The sequence below is a fragment of the Harpia harpyja genome, chromosome Z, assembly GCF_026419915.1.
Source record: "Harpia harpyja isolate bHarHar1 chromosome Z, bHarHar1 primary haplotype, whole genome shotgun sequence".
NCBI classification, from domain to species: domain Eukaryota; kingdom Metazoa; phylum Chordata; class Aves; order Accipitriformes; family Accipitridae; genus Harpia; species Harpia harpyja.
Window position 1 is genome coordinate 80,448,501 of NC_068969.1, and position 14,767 is coordinate 80,463,267.

A 14,767-nucleotide genomic window follows, 5' to 3' on the forward strand; every position below is an offset into this window, starting at 1 on the left:
TACCTTGATTTTTTTAAGGCAAATTTGGGAAGTTTGGTGCTAATGCCTCAGCTATACCTTGCTCAGACACCATGTTGAACATTTTTGTTGGTGCTCATAAGACATAAGTCTGCCAAGTCAAGGAGATCCACTTCATTCTGAAACCTCTTGGTATCAGAATAGGCAGAGGAAATGTAACCTAGCACATGAGGGTCACTGAGCCCGCTACAAGTACTTACCCAATTGGACAGTATTTATTAGAGCATGTTTGTGACCTCATGCTTCACAAAAAACTATTGTATTATTCTTACAACATTCATGGTAGAGGAAGCAGCTATTGTATTGATTTGTATTTTAGACGAAATGTTGTCTGTGGGACCAAGGTCGCACTTGTGCTCCCCTGACTGACTTTAGCAAGCAAGCATTCTCAGTCATTGGCCTTTATCCCTATCCCACCATTGGGTAGTGAGAGGCTTGACCTTTCTATTTGGAACTATTTTACAAGATAGTAAATGCACATAGGAAACAATCTCTGAAATAGTAGGAGAAATAGAAGGCCTATGTTTCGGCAAGTCATCAAGTCATGCTGGAGAGGCACAGAATAACAGTGCTTCAATGCCTGGAGCACACCAATGGAAAAAAATATTAAATCTAGAAGACAATACTTATGGAAGGAAATTTCAGCAAAAGCCAGTAATCTCTCCCAGTAGCTAAACAAAATGTGGCTACATGAAGATAGGTCTCTGCTCTTAAATAGGATTCTTATTTTTTAAACATAAAAAATAAATCACCATGAGAGTTCCAAAAGATATACTGTGCCTGGATACAGCAGAAGATTTAGTATTCCGGTATCCCAGACTAAATCAATAACTGGCATCCTATCTGGTCCAGTTATTGAGAGAACATGATTTGCTTTTTCTTTGCATCACTTTAATGGATTTCTTTTCCTATTGAATAATACCTCTGTACAAACACTGTTTTAAAGTTTATTTGGGTGAAAATTCTGTTTGTACAGATTATGTAATTATGTAGGATTATATACAGTGGAGTGCTGCTTACAGAAGTGCTATTACTTGTTTCTTTTATATTCTAGTAACCGAAGTAATAAATAGCAATGTATTTCACTGTTAACTTTATACAAAGGCTTAGGTAAATATGCAGCCCCTGACTCACTTAGCAAATGGAAATTCTGAATCTACGCATCCTTATCAGCATTCAGGGTAGTAGAAAAAAGTTAGAAACATACAATAGAAGGTAAAATAATATCCTTCATTTTTAAATAATATATTCATTTAAGTACTATCGTTTACATTGATAAGGAATTGTCATAGAAATTGTGGCTTATAGAACCAAAATTATAGAAGGTATGTGTGCATGCATGTTATTCATTTGCTCATTTTTTTTCTTCTTATCTAATGAAGAGCAGTATTGTCGGAAGTACTGAAATTTTGTCCTTTCTTCTCCAGGCCAGTTACTTCCATCCCAAGGTCCTTTTACTCATAGTCTGCGGCAATCCTTGTGTAGACTGTAGATATGATTTATTCAAGGTTTTAGAGGGCACATGCTATCTGTGCAAAGCCTTTCATACACAGCATTTCTCATACATTTTATTTCACTAAGTGGCACATACCTAGTATAGAGGAGCCAGGGCCTTCCCATGCAGTAGCACTCACCCCCTCCATACTCACTAGTATCACCTGTTTGCTGGCAATAGGACCATCCCTGCCTGCTGCTTCTTGCCCTGTGCCGCCTCTTCTTAAGCAGTCACATGGAGATGTGGTGCTCCCTTCCCTCCCAGGAGTCTTTCTGTGGGTTTCACAGACAGACACCTGGGCAGAACACACAGAGCTGAGCACCCTCTGCTCAACACAACAGTAAAGTGGATAATGTCTTTTAGGAAGAAGGGGAACATAGAGGAAGTACTATCCGCTTCAAAGAAAATGCCCAACAAGACGAGTTTACCAGAAAAACAGTGAAACTGTCTTCTTTACTACTACCATCTTGGCCAGCTTTTCTAATTTGTTTTTATCCATGATATTGCAATGATAATGACCTGGCTAATAGATGACTGTGGTGCTGACACAGTTCTAAGAATTGAATTTTCCTTCAAATCCAGATGGCAGAAGAGCATAACTGAATGCATATTTAAGCCAATTCATACTGGCTAGGAGCCTACTCTGAAGGCTTGTGCAAAGTCCCAACACAAAAGCTAAATATAATATACATATGGTTAACAGGTATTGCCTTAGCATATTCTGTAATGTTGGCTGCCATCATTCAGCAAGAATAAAATTAAAACTTTTGGGCACTCCTCACATAAAATGAAAGATTTACAGAAAGCAGCCAGCAACTGCCAGTATAAGGTAGTCAACCCGACAAAAAGGTAACAGGAGAGAGATCAAAATAGGTAAATTACAAATTGTCCTTGGTTTTTTGGTTTGTGTTTTCTGGTGTTTGGCGGGGCAGGGGGGAAAGAGGGAGGAAGCCTTATTTCTTGTCATCTTGAGTAATCTTAGATATTCAGAGCATATCCCAAAGTGGCTCTCCTCTATGAATTAGCAGTGTTGGAAGAAAAGTTAGGTGTGTCCTTGATCCTTTCATTTATTGGCAAGAAAAAGTGTAACTGCTTTCAGCAAAAAAAGTCTGTGAAAGAGCATGGATCTGAATCATATATTGTACTATTTAATGTGGCAATGTCAACTCTTTCAATTACATGAACCTGTTGCTATTTTTACACCTTTTGTTCCTTTATGTCTCTTAATATACTGTGATTCTCTTTGATACTACAAAGTTCTTGTGCTATGTTTAGGGCTTACGTGATCTCACCACTGTCCATTTTTTTAAGAAATTACTACCCGACATTACTAAGGGACCTTACTATAGCATCTGTCCTTACAGCGCTGTATGTGCACAGCAAATCCAGTTTGTCAAATATAAACCCATCCATGCTACATTGCACTCCAAGTACAGCAAACATTACATGCACTGTAAAGTTCATCTGAACATGCTTGTATGACCTGAATATTAAATCTGCAATAGAAGTGACGTATTAAGCATCAAAGCCACAGAGTGAATCTCAGGGCCTCCTTCAAACTGGTATCCCAAGGTCTCTAGACAGCACTAATAGGCAGCATAGCATAACATAAACTGATAGGTTGTTTTGCAGTCTCTCATGTAACAGGATTTTCCTTCCTATGCAACTAAAAATATAAAAATTAATGAATTTTACTCAATATCATTGTCACTGAATCATCAGGATATCTAAAATTTTCACAGAAACACCACCATATTTTTTCTCTGAAGGAAATAAATTGACATTATAAAAGACAACTGAAAGAGCCATCCAAGAGTAAGAAATAAAAAGAAGTCTAGTAACTTAGCAGATGTAAGATCTCAGTTTATTTGATTTTATACAACTTTCCAAAAACTACAAAAAGCAAGAGAGACAAAGGAGTGCTGGACATTCCAAATGGAAAGCCTGAAAACAACATAGTATTAAACAACTGAAGGCTAATTAAAACTTTGATTGCTGTTTCATAAGTGTCTATAAAACTGTCACCACCAAAGCTGACTCATTGTTAGCCAATATGTTTAAAGATCACAATGGGCTTTCAGATGTTAATAGATTCCTTTTTGTTATTAGCAGATTCCATAAATATTCTGATTTGCAGAAAGGATAAGCAGCCAAAATAATGAGCCTCTTACAAGAGCACAAGAGTTTAATAATAACATTAAGGTTCTTGCAACAATATTCTTGTACAATTTCTTAATTATTATGCTGCCCCCAAAACAAACTGTATTTATCAATAGCAGTTAGCATCTATATCTAATATAGTACAGATAATTAAAATAATCTAACAGGACAGAGCTATATGAACCACCTGTAAGCTGACAAAACGTTCAGTTTGGTTGAGTGGCTCTACACTGAAATACACCACAGATGCTGAAATTTTATCATTTAAGGCCAAATAAAATTGGCAAAAATGCAGATATGACTTACAAACTTGGAAGAGTATATGTGTATAGCATAGCAATAGCATTAATACTATTGTTACCAGTATCAGTAGTAGTATCATTAGTAGTAGTAATATCAGTATTATTACCTCCTTGAAAATTGATGGGTGGGAAGAAATGTATGGTTTTGTGTTATGGTAAAAAACAAAAACACACACATTCAAGGTTCAAAGATCGTAGAAGACTATTAAAGACAATAAAAGCTTTATTTACTTTTTGTTGCAGCTCCTGGGGTTTCTATTCAGGAACTTGTTCAGTAGTGTTTCTTTTGTTTTGCCTAGAGTACATCGTAAGTCACAACATAATGGGAGTATGAGTAATGTTCAAATGACAGACACTTTCCAAATCAGAATGATCCTCCAATCAAAGGTTGGATTTTTCCTCAGCCTTGTATTTTATGTAAGTATTTAGACCTGACCACAATGACTATAAAGTGCTAAACCCTCAAAATTATAAAGGGTTGTGATCATTCTTTCTTAAAGCAGTAAATATCTACATGCTAGAAAAGGTGTAGAAAATTATGTCCTAGTTCTGAAAATTCCCAAACCTCTTGCAAGGATCAATTTTGTTCTTCTCAGAAAGAAAAGTTACACTGATCAGATCACCGCTTCTCTTGTGTCCAAATGACTTCTTCGTAACTTCTGGCTCAATGTTTTCATAGCCATTATAATACCACTGGTGAAATCTGCAGAAGGGTGAGGTCAGAAAGGAATTTTCCAGCTCTTCTTATTTTTCTCTATTTTTAATATCTACTTTTATACATCCATATTTTAGCCTTGGTCATGCAGATGACAGCATTTCTAATCATACACTTTTTTGAGAACTCAATTATATAAATTATCCAAACAGGTTAATACACTGAAGCATAAAAGGGAAAAGTAAATGTAAATGTAATTTATAGCTTTTCCTTTCTCTCTTCAACTATAAATTATTATGATAACAAAGAAAATAACTCACAGATGTCTAGTTTGTATGTGCAGTAAGAAACTTCTACATATAACTAAAAACAATTTAAAATTTGAGGAATAAAGTAGCTACATATTCAAACACATTCCCCATTCATCTAATGTCTTAGATACTCATGTTAAAACAGCGCAGAGATTATTCTCACAGTAATTTGATTTTGCGTTTTTCTATAGATGCTGTTGCTGCTACACTTACGAAGGGTTGTACTCCAACCCCATATTAAAGTGTAATTCACTTGTGCCATTATTTACAGCCCCTGGAGGTAATGGAAAGACTGCCTTATCTTTACTGGATTTTGGATTGGATCTTCTTTTCCTGTACCCTTGTACAAGTTACACAACTACAGATTCACTGGTTTCCCCCCCCCCAAGAAAACAGCAGGAGACAGGCATGTCCCCACTGCTGTCTGAAAGATACTGCTGGTACTTCAGTTGCTCCAGTTCAGGTTTGATTTGACAACAGCAGTAGCTGTATATGGCAAAGAGCAGTTTTCTTTTTTTGCATCCAGATCATTAGAAGAATCTTAATAAGTGCACTATTTCTGACTACCTTTCTATTCACAGGGAACCAGCAGATCTGCGTTCCTCATGAGAATTTTAAAGCTACTTTTCTGGTATTTAAGCAAGTAGCACAAGATTGGTTGAGATAGCATCTCACTGTAATATAGGAATTTCTTATTCTGGTAAATTCTGCTTTACTGTTTGTTTGGGGGGGGGTGTTGTTGTTGTTTAATTAATTGGATGCTATTTTAAGTTCCTACTGTGTATTGGCCTAGTCATGGGAATTGAATCTATGTCTCTTCTCTATTGCTATGTATCGAATGAGTAAGAGGAGCTGGAAAGAGCTGAACATTGCTTAGTAAAAGCCACACAGCTGTAATAGCTGAGCTAAAGCAGCACTTGATTAAAAGGAGACTGAAGTATCTAAGGAGAGCATAGAAAAAGATGAAATATCTGTTTACTATATGGGAAAGAGTAACAGGACAGCGTTCCCAGACATCAATAACATAGTTGGTTCATTTTTCTGTTTCATATCTGGTCTTATGAATATGCAGTACAAACTGCATCTAGTTGCAATACCTTCAGAAATTGAAACAGAGTTTTTCTTGTCCAGTTCACTGCGCAAGTGTGGTGGTTAGCCTTTCTTTCAATTAACACCATCAGCCACACAATCCTATCCATACTCTAGCAAAAATCTTTTGCATAAAGGTACCTGCTGTGCTCTACACCATGTAAGACCTCAGTTGCTGGAACAACAAATCCCAAAAGTCTCTGATTGAGTTTCCACTTCTGAAACTTGAATATAGAAATTAGTTCTTTTTTTACTTTTGATTATTCCAAGACTGAAAAGGCAGATACAGGTGAAGGATTCCTATCCAAACATTAGAGACCATGAAAATGATGAGAAATGCATTTCCTAATGAAGTCCATCAGGAACACCATATCCTAAAAAATTAAAATGAAAACCAAAACTCTTCAGTATTACAGATCTTGCTTGACAGTCAAGCCATGCCATAATTCCCTCAGTTCAACTGAAACTTCATGTTTTCAGCTGAACTGTGGGGAATGGAATTTTTCCTTCATTATAAGAGGCCAGGGTGTGTTTTCTCTCTTCACAATGTGGGTCTCAACTAGCAAAAAGACCTGAAGGGGAGAAACTAATCCTGTCAACAGAACTAAGAATTAGTAGAGATGAGAAGTAAGAGAGTCTAGAGGAAAAAAGGAGGCTGGATGAAGCTTGAGAAGGGACAGGGCATAAAACTTAAATGGGGACAAGCCAGTAAGCGTAATGGCAGCTAACACCTGCAACTGTATAAATTTGCACTATTCTAGATGTAGTTATCTCACAGAGGAAACCTGTTTTGAACAGGGCTGTGGTTCACTAAGGAATGCTGATAGAAAACAAAATGGATTGCTTGAGAGAGAGATTCCAAAGAGGCAGTGTGGAAGACATTTTTGTGCATTGTAGTTTGCTCTGCTATCCTCCTATAAATACATAGAAAACTCACCTTTCATCAATGCTAAAAAAATAAAGTGATGCTTACGGTGATATACAAATTATTTTCATAAACCGACCCACTAAGTTTTTTGCATGAAATGACACACATAAACCAACATGAACTTGGCAGATATGGAAAATATTTCAGGAATATTCCTTTGCATTTAAGAAATACATAATTTAAACAAAGACAGCTAGTCTAGACCAAGCACTCATCTAGAATCCCTTAAAGCATGAGATTTCTATGGTTTGAGATTTCTATGTGTGGAGCTACAAAGTGTGTTGACATTTTTTTCACGCTTTCCTAAATCTGGATAGGCTCTCCGTTCACCAGCACATTTTGTAAGCACAATACCTCATTGTGAAGACTTTCTAGATTTGATTATCCACAATCCAGCTGCCTTGAACTACAGTAGTACTGAATACCTCACAAAGCATCTCAGGAGCTTAAACAATGTCTTCCCTAGAGCTCCTCTCTCTGATTTACAGTTCACCCCTTCAGGGTCATCTGATCAATAGAACAAGGAAACAAAGACTCTCAAAATGTTTGATAAGAAAGCAAAAGAGATATTCAGATCTAAGTGGTACAACAAATACTAGCCTTCATTTTCTTACCAGCCATGGTGCTCATGAGATTTGTATCTGTGTCACTGCAACTTTTCACATTGTTGCTGCTGAGCTGAACTCCTCCAGTGTGCCTTCTTTTGGAAATACTAGTATTTCTTGACTTCTGTGTCAAGTATCCTTATGTCCTGTTCCCTTTTAAGAGGGGTGCTCTTGTATCTACTTCTCTGTGTGTTTCTAAATATGTGTACCAAAATGTTAATAACTAATAAATTTTCAATAACTTCAATTCCCCCTTCTGGGGAGTCCCTAATACACCTTTACTCCCATGTACCTCTTCACCAGCTTGTAAAAATGTTGAGTCAAGCTGGACTTCGCAGCTTCAGACACAGTGTTATTTTAAGACACTGTTCTGCAGCTAAGAGGCATTTGGACTAGTCACTTTTCATTGGCCCTCCTGTATATTTTACAGGAATCCTGACAGCAGATGAGTGAATTTAGAGGCACTGAAGGATTCAATACTAAGTCATTTTAATATAACCAACAAATTCATAAATGGTACATAAATACTTAAAATCCCAAATTCTAACAACTGAGTACTGTCATTTTAAATTGTTACCACTTATATCTGGATGCTTTTTGCTTAAAATATTCTAAATGCAGGCATAAGCAATTCTGAGCCAGGTCAAAATGAAGACTTTATTTGGTCTCTGGCCAAGGAATGAGTTTCCTGCGTTGTCTGAACAAATCTGTTCAGCCGCTTTTGGTTACTACTAGAGTAAAACCAGCAACAACAAACCTCTTTGCCATTATAACAAAATTCTAAGCTACCTCAAGAAATAGCATAGAAATGATCACCTATGAAAACAAATTAAAAACAAAAGGTCAAAAGAGGAAAATCAGGTTAAGAAATTATGCATGTAAAATAAAGTGAGGTGTACTTCGGGGATGTTAAGTAATCACAGCTCTATCTAGAATTTTTAAGAATAAAAGCTGCTCACTGGAGGCTTTATAAAGATATGGCTGCTAAACATTACTTGTTTAAAAGTAGGCATATGAGTTCATAAGCAGTATTTTTAAGATTAGGAGAAATTTTGCTTAACTTCTCAACTTGTGATTCTACTGATGTAATAATCTCTTTAATCGTTCAACTGAAACCCATAGGTTTCAAAGACCCACAAGACTTAGAATGTCATTAAAAACAGGACAAAAACAGGAACTAATTTTTTTTTTTTCTGTATATAAAATAGAGAAAAAAGACTCATTGCTCTTTTTTTTCCTCTGTTTCTGATCACTGTTTGCTAAAACCACATATAAACCTCCACTGTCAATCAGCTGCAGCAAGAAAAGAATCTATCCTGCCCTATCCCATTCTGAAGAATGAGATGTGGCATTCAAGACCAAATACAGAACATCTTCCTTTTCAATTTTCTTTAAAGATAAAAAAGGAAATTAATAAATCCTTGAGGCACAAATTACTCTAATTAATTAAAATCACAATGACCACCATCATCTACCTGCTCTGTATTATATTTTCTATTTCTGTAAAACTATGAAGGTTTTGTTGTTTAGATACTTTTTGCATTTGGTATCTGTCCACTTCTGTATTAGGTATTCTTCCTCGCTTGTCTGGCTCTGTCTTCAGGGATGCACATGTAGTCATATACCTATACATCAGCCTTTTATTGTTCTAAACTGTATAGAATCATGTATTCATATGTACATATGGCTTATAATCAGCTAAACAAAGCTGCTAGACCTTAACCTATTGAGTTTTTCTCTATGTGCATATGCTTATGCATGATTTCTAAACATACAGTAGTACACAATTATGAAATTACACTAGCCATGTAGATATCTTGGTAGATACCATGCTCCCAGTTGAAAAAGCACTAGCAGCTGGGCTTTCACTTAAAATATTTTGTAATGTACTCTTTTCCAGGTGAAACATTAGCACTAGATTATGGATCTGCATTCAAAACCACAGTTAACCAGTGATCTAAATAATTTATCTTTTGATGGAAAGCCTTTCATATAGCAACAAATACTACAGTATTAATGTAATAGGAATTAAATTGTCAATTGATCATGATGACCCTCAGAACTAAATCTGAACTAGAATTTGGAAACTGAACCCACAGAGGTCAAAATATCTGCAGAGAGAGAGACAGAGAAGGAGACTTGTCCAGTTCCTGTATAAAATAAATTTTGTACTGTATTTTCATACAAGTAATGTTCTTTTGTTTCATTTATTCATTTTGTTTGATATTTCCTGTGACAATTCACTGTGATGTGATCTCGAGCTCACTTAGGTTACAACTTCCTTTGACATCATGCGTACTAAGTCTGACACTGAAGAATCTTGAATCATAAGAATCTTAAGAGTTAGCATTCATGAGCCAGGTTTAGATAAACATGTACCTTTATACTTTTTTATGATATGTAAAACATCTCTAGAAGTGTGAAGTCATATAGTTACACATATTTCAGATGTGCAGACTTCAGAACAACAGACTAGAACTGCTTTTGAAAAACTATATGAAAAAGTGTGTTGGGCCATTTCCACATTTACTAGCATTTTTGTATTCTCTCATCTTAAGGTGAAGAAGAACAATGTCCCCAGTGAAAATAATATTTGATGTATAACTAAACTGAAGAGAATATTAAGTTTTTTTATGAACATTTATGTGAAAGAGGTTACCTACCAGTGTCATTTTAAGGGGTTTCTTTTGTTAACAGCTTTGCAGCTCTAGCACAATAATAGTACAATTCAAATGAACTCAATAAATACACACAGAGCAAACTCATTAGAGTCTAAGCTAGCTGAAGAACACTCGGAAAGTTAGAAACAGATGTGATAAGCTCTCCACAATAAAAACCTAACCAAACCTACTTAAGTTCATGTAAAAAGATAAGTATATGATAGTAGGATTTTGCATACATGTAGTATTTATTTTTCTGTGCTATAGCAACAATAACAAGTAAATCTTTGAGACTCCCCCAGTGAAGTAAGTATTCCTGTATTACAGGTGGGAAATTTTAGAGGGAAAAAGATTTAGTGACTTTCCCAAAATACTGATATTAATTTTGAAACTTACAACTTAGGATTTTTCAGTTTCCAAGTCTGAGATTTTTACACCATGCTACAGAACTTTCTCTTGTTTAGTAAATAGATACATTCTGTGCTCCCAAGTTAGCTATAACTCATATTCATCCTGGAGGAACTTACAACTAAGATGGCATTTTAAGACTGTGCTCTATGTGCCTATATGTTGAGATGTGCATTTATTTGCTGTACTGAGACATCACACTGTTGAATGCCATCTTGCTTCAATCTCACCTCTCACCCAGGACTTACAGGTACTTCTTGATCAGCAGTATTGCCACAGATACAAAAATCACACCTTTCCTTTGTGTTTTCTACCAGGTTTTTTTTTCCAATTATACTTACATGGAATCCTCTGGCGAAACCCCACTTGGGCAGAATTTATTTTGGGCTCTTAAAGTCCTATTCACATTTATGTGATGCCACATAAAATGATAGAAACAGCAAAGCAGCTAAAACCCAACTCAGCATTTGAAATATAAGCACTGTAGACCTTCACTTTACTATTTTCCATATTGCTAAGACTCTATGAATGGCTTATAACAATTACTTTTTTAATGAGTATACTAAATATCCGGCCAGTTCTATGGTAGCCCAAGAGATCAGAAAAGCTCTGATGGACCCATTACAGTCTCTTGTGTAAATAATACAAAGTTAATAAAGTAATTAATAAATATTTTTAATCATTCTGATTTTGTATTAAATACAGGAACTAAAACAGTTCCAAAGGAACCATTCCATCCTCAGACAAAAAAATGTGCATTTTTTAATTTTCTATAAGGCATACATTTGCCTTAAAAAACAAAACCAAAGCTGATAAATTACATTTTAGAACTCTATTTAAAGACAGTCATGGAGAGACTTAGGCTGACAAAACTCAGGAAATTCAAATGTGGCAGTAGAAACATAAATGTAAGAGGGGTGTAATTCATGCCATTATACCTGTTTGAAACAATTTGTGTGAGTTAAGGATAGAGTGCCAGCATAAACTTTGAATTTATTGGCTTTTGTTGCTTTAAATCAGACCCTTCACATTATTTAAACATAGTTTTTGTATTTAATATTCAGAGCAATAGAACACGTACATTTGGCTGCAGATAGATACATAATTCATGTTGGTAGGAAGCATACCTTATAACACTTAAGTGGTTTATTAAACTTGTTTCATCTGATATGGGATAAATTCTGTAATTGACAGCAAGTCATAGGCAGATCCTACATCTATCATATTTAAGATTACCTTATGTTATAGAAACTATTCTGCTTTGGCCTCTCAAGGGCTTTTTTTTCCTGGAGAGAAAATATATGAAATATGTTAATGTTGTTTAAAAATGACTTAAACCTGAACTCCTACATGAAATTAGTTTAGTGGTCTCAGCTCAGTCCCTAGCAGACAGTTGAGTATATCAGGAAAACCATCACACATAATTTGGCACCAGTCAGTAGGACCAGCAGCCTCTGATCTAAAGATGCCTGGCAATGAGCCTGGGGAGGCTGAATGACCTCTTGTTTTAGGGACCATGAGCTCTTGAAGTCAGAAGGGAGGTCATATTGTGCAGAGCGGTTATTTCTGTACTCATTGCTCCCTCTCAAGTTGGTAGTTCATAGTAGAATTACTTGAAATTACCCCACCTATTTGATGAGCATGGATACGAAAAAGAAAGTAAAGAAAGAGGATTGCAACTCTCAGACAGTAGATGCCAGTCAGATCTACTGACACTAGAATTTTCTTTCAAGTCTTCTGTCATTTCTGTTATCTGTATAGCTTTACCAATAGGGACTGGGAAGAGTCTTAGGGTGGTGCAGGCTACAACTAGATTGTGGTGTTGCAAGCATTATGACATCTTAACATTTCTCTTGTTGTCTGCATCATAATGGATTGAAATTCTAATAGCCAGCAATAATTTGTTTGACTCTTTGCTCCTGCTGTTGACTATTGATAACTACAGAGTTATATTTTGGGACAGAAGTTCTAATGCTAACAAGGCATGTCTAAAATAAGTAGATGGGTTGGGGTGACTAAAATATCATAAAGATTGTGACACAGTAGTGGTTAAATCCCCCATTTTTTTAAGAATGGGTAAAGGTAGATTATCAAGTAAGTGAATACCATCTAGTATTTTTGCTTCAAGTGTTGTTCTTTGTTTCTTTGGTAGTCATGTTGCACCAGCCTGGAATAATGATCATTTAAGAAAATTTTTCTCAAACTTCTGCAAATCATGCTCACCACCAAGACAAGTGGAACCCCACTGCTAAGATCTCTCCATAGTTAATATATTACTGAAGTTCTTTCTGAGATGAGATTATCCCAACTTTCTTAAAGGTTTTGAATAATGCAGCTGTTAATGTTCATATCCAAAATGCCAACTTGATTTTAGATTATAGTGACAATGAAAATGAACAGAGCAGTTACACTGCACTTGTGCTAGTTCAAGCTCACTGTTACTAAAGGCAGATGTGCTACGTTAGTAACTTTATGTATGAAATACTTCTGCACAATCACAACTTCTGGAAACTTAATTTAAAGACAGAAGAATGAGAGGGAATCTGAGCTATGATTGAGAATTCTACTTTTCTTTCTTTGCCATTAATTAGCTCTTTTCCATGAAAAGATATGCCAGTACATATAGGTCTAGTACAGGAATAGTCACAGAAGGATATAAGCTGTATAAATCCGGGAAAGAACATCACAGTTGGGCTAGACAGGTCACATTTCTGTTGATACTCTTTGTCGCAGATGCCTTTTTTCTTCATTTTTCATAGAAAGAAATGACGTATTTAGATCCTCCTAGTTCCCGAGAGTTCTTTAAAAAGGTTGTTACAAGCTACAAGAGAAAGAAGGCTTCAAGCAAATATTGAAATGTTCACTTTGGGAGTCATTAAATGAGCAAACTGTCATGAGTACTCCTGTCTGGTTCTGTGATAGCGTATAGATATCTGGCTACCTGTGTGTTTCCCTTTGCAGTTATGCTAGGTTCCCTTGCTCTGAGTTTTTTATTTGAGTAGTTCCTCATTACATCTCTTCAGAGTTGGGTTACTCTGGTTACAATTATTCTATGATGCATTTGTCAACTTTCTTAAGTTCATGGTTTATAAGGTACAGCCATTTTCAGAGATACAGGGTTCGGATCTCAGGAGAGTAATTGAGTTTCTGTTTGGTTTTGCCTTTGTGTTCATGCTTTTAAAGTCTCAGACCCTGAATGGATATACGGAGCAGAAGGCCCTGGTATACAGCATCAACCTGGATGGCACTGTAACAAATTATTTTGTAAGCAAATAATAATAATGCTAATGTTAGTGGAGCTTTAGGGTCTGATTCCACAAGCTTTAGTGACAACAGTAATCCTTTTTCACATTAGTAACTTTACAGACAGCAAAGATCACTCAGGAGACTAAATTTATTTTGTGGAAGTAGGCTCAGACTTCAGGTGAACATTCATCTTCTCCATTAAATAGATTTTTTTTTTTAATTGTATGATAATCAGAATATTCTCATATTTTTGAGACATTTTAGAATGTCCTGCAGTTTTCTCTAAGTGCTACTGAATTTATCAGAGCAGCAAAATAAGATTTTAGCCACTTTTCTCTTAATGGTCCATTAAAAAAATCTTCAAAAGGAGCTTGGCACTCAAAGAAATTAAGTTTCTTAGGATGAAGGCAGGCTGGAAGCCTATTGAAGCACTTGTTTGTCTTTACTCTGTATCAAATCAAGACAATGTTCTTGATATGGGATGGGAGGCAGAAGGGGGTTGACCATTAAATAAACCAATGGCACATTTGCATTGTGTGATGGCCTTGAGATGTGACTGGCAAGTGGAAAGAGGCTTGTAAGTGTCAGTCCAGTGGAAGATTCCAGCTGAAGTACAGAAGTAAAGAAGTTACAGTCCTACAGTCCTCAGTAAAGAAGTTACAGTCCCCGGAAAACGTGTGCAGCTGTGATGTTGCTCCTTCAGGGCACCAAAAGAAAAGGGAAAATTTCAGTCTATCAGACAGATGAAAAGTGTCAGATTTGTTATCCTCCCAAAGCAGACAATCTTTTTTGGCTCTAAAATGAGAACTGATGTAAAGATTAAGATAATCCTCATTTCTTTTGAGGAGATAGCATAAGTATTTTGCAAATAAAATAATTTTAGAAATTTT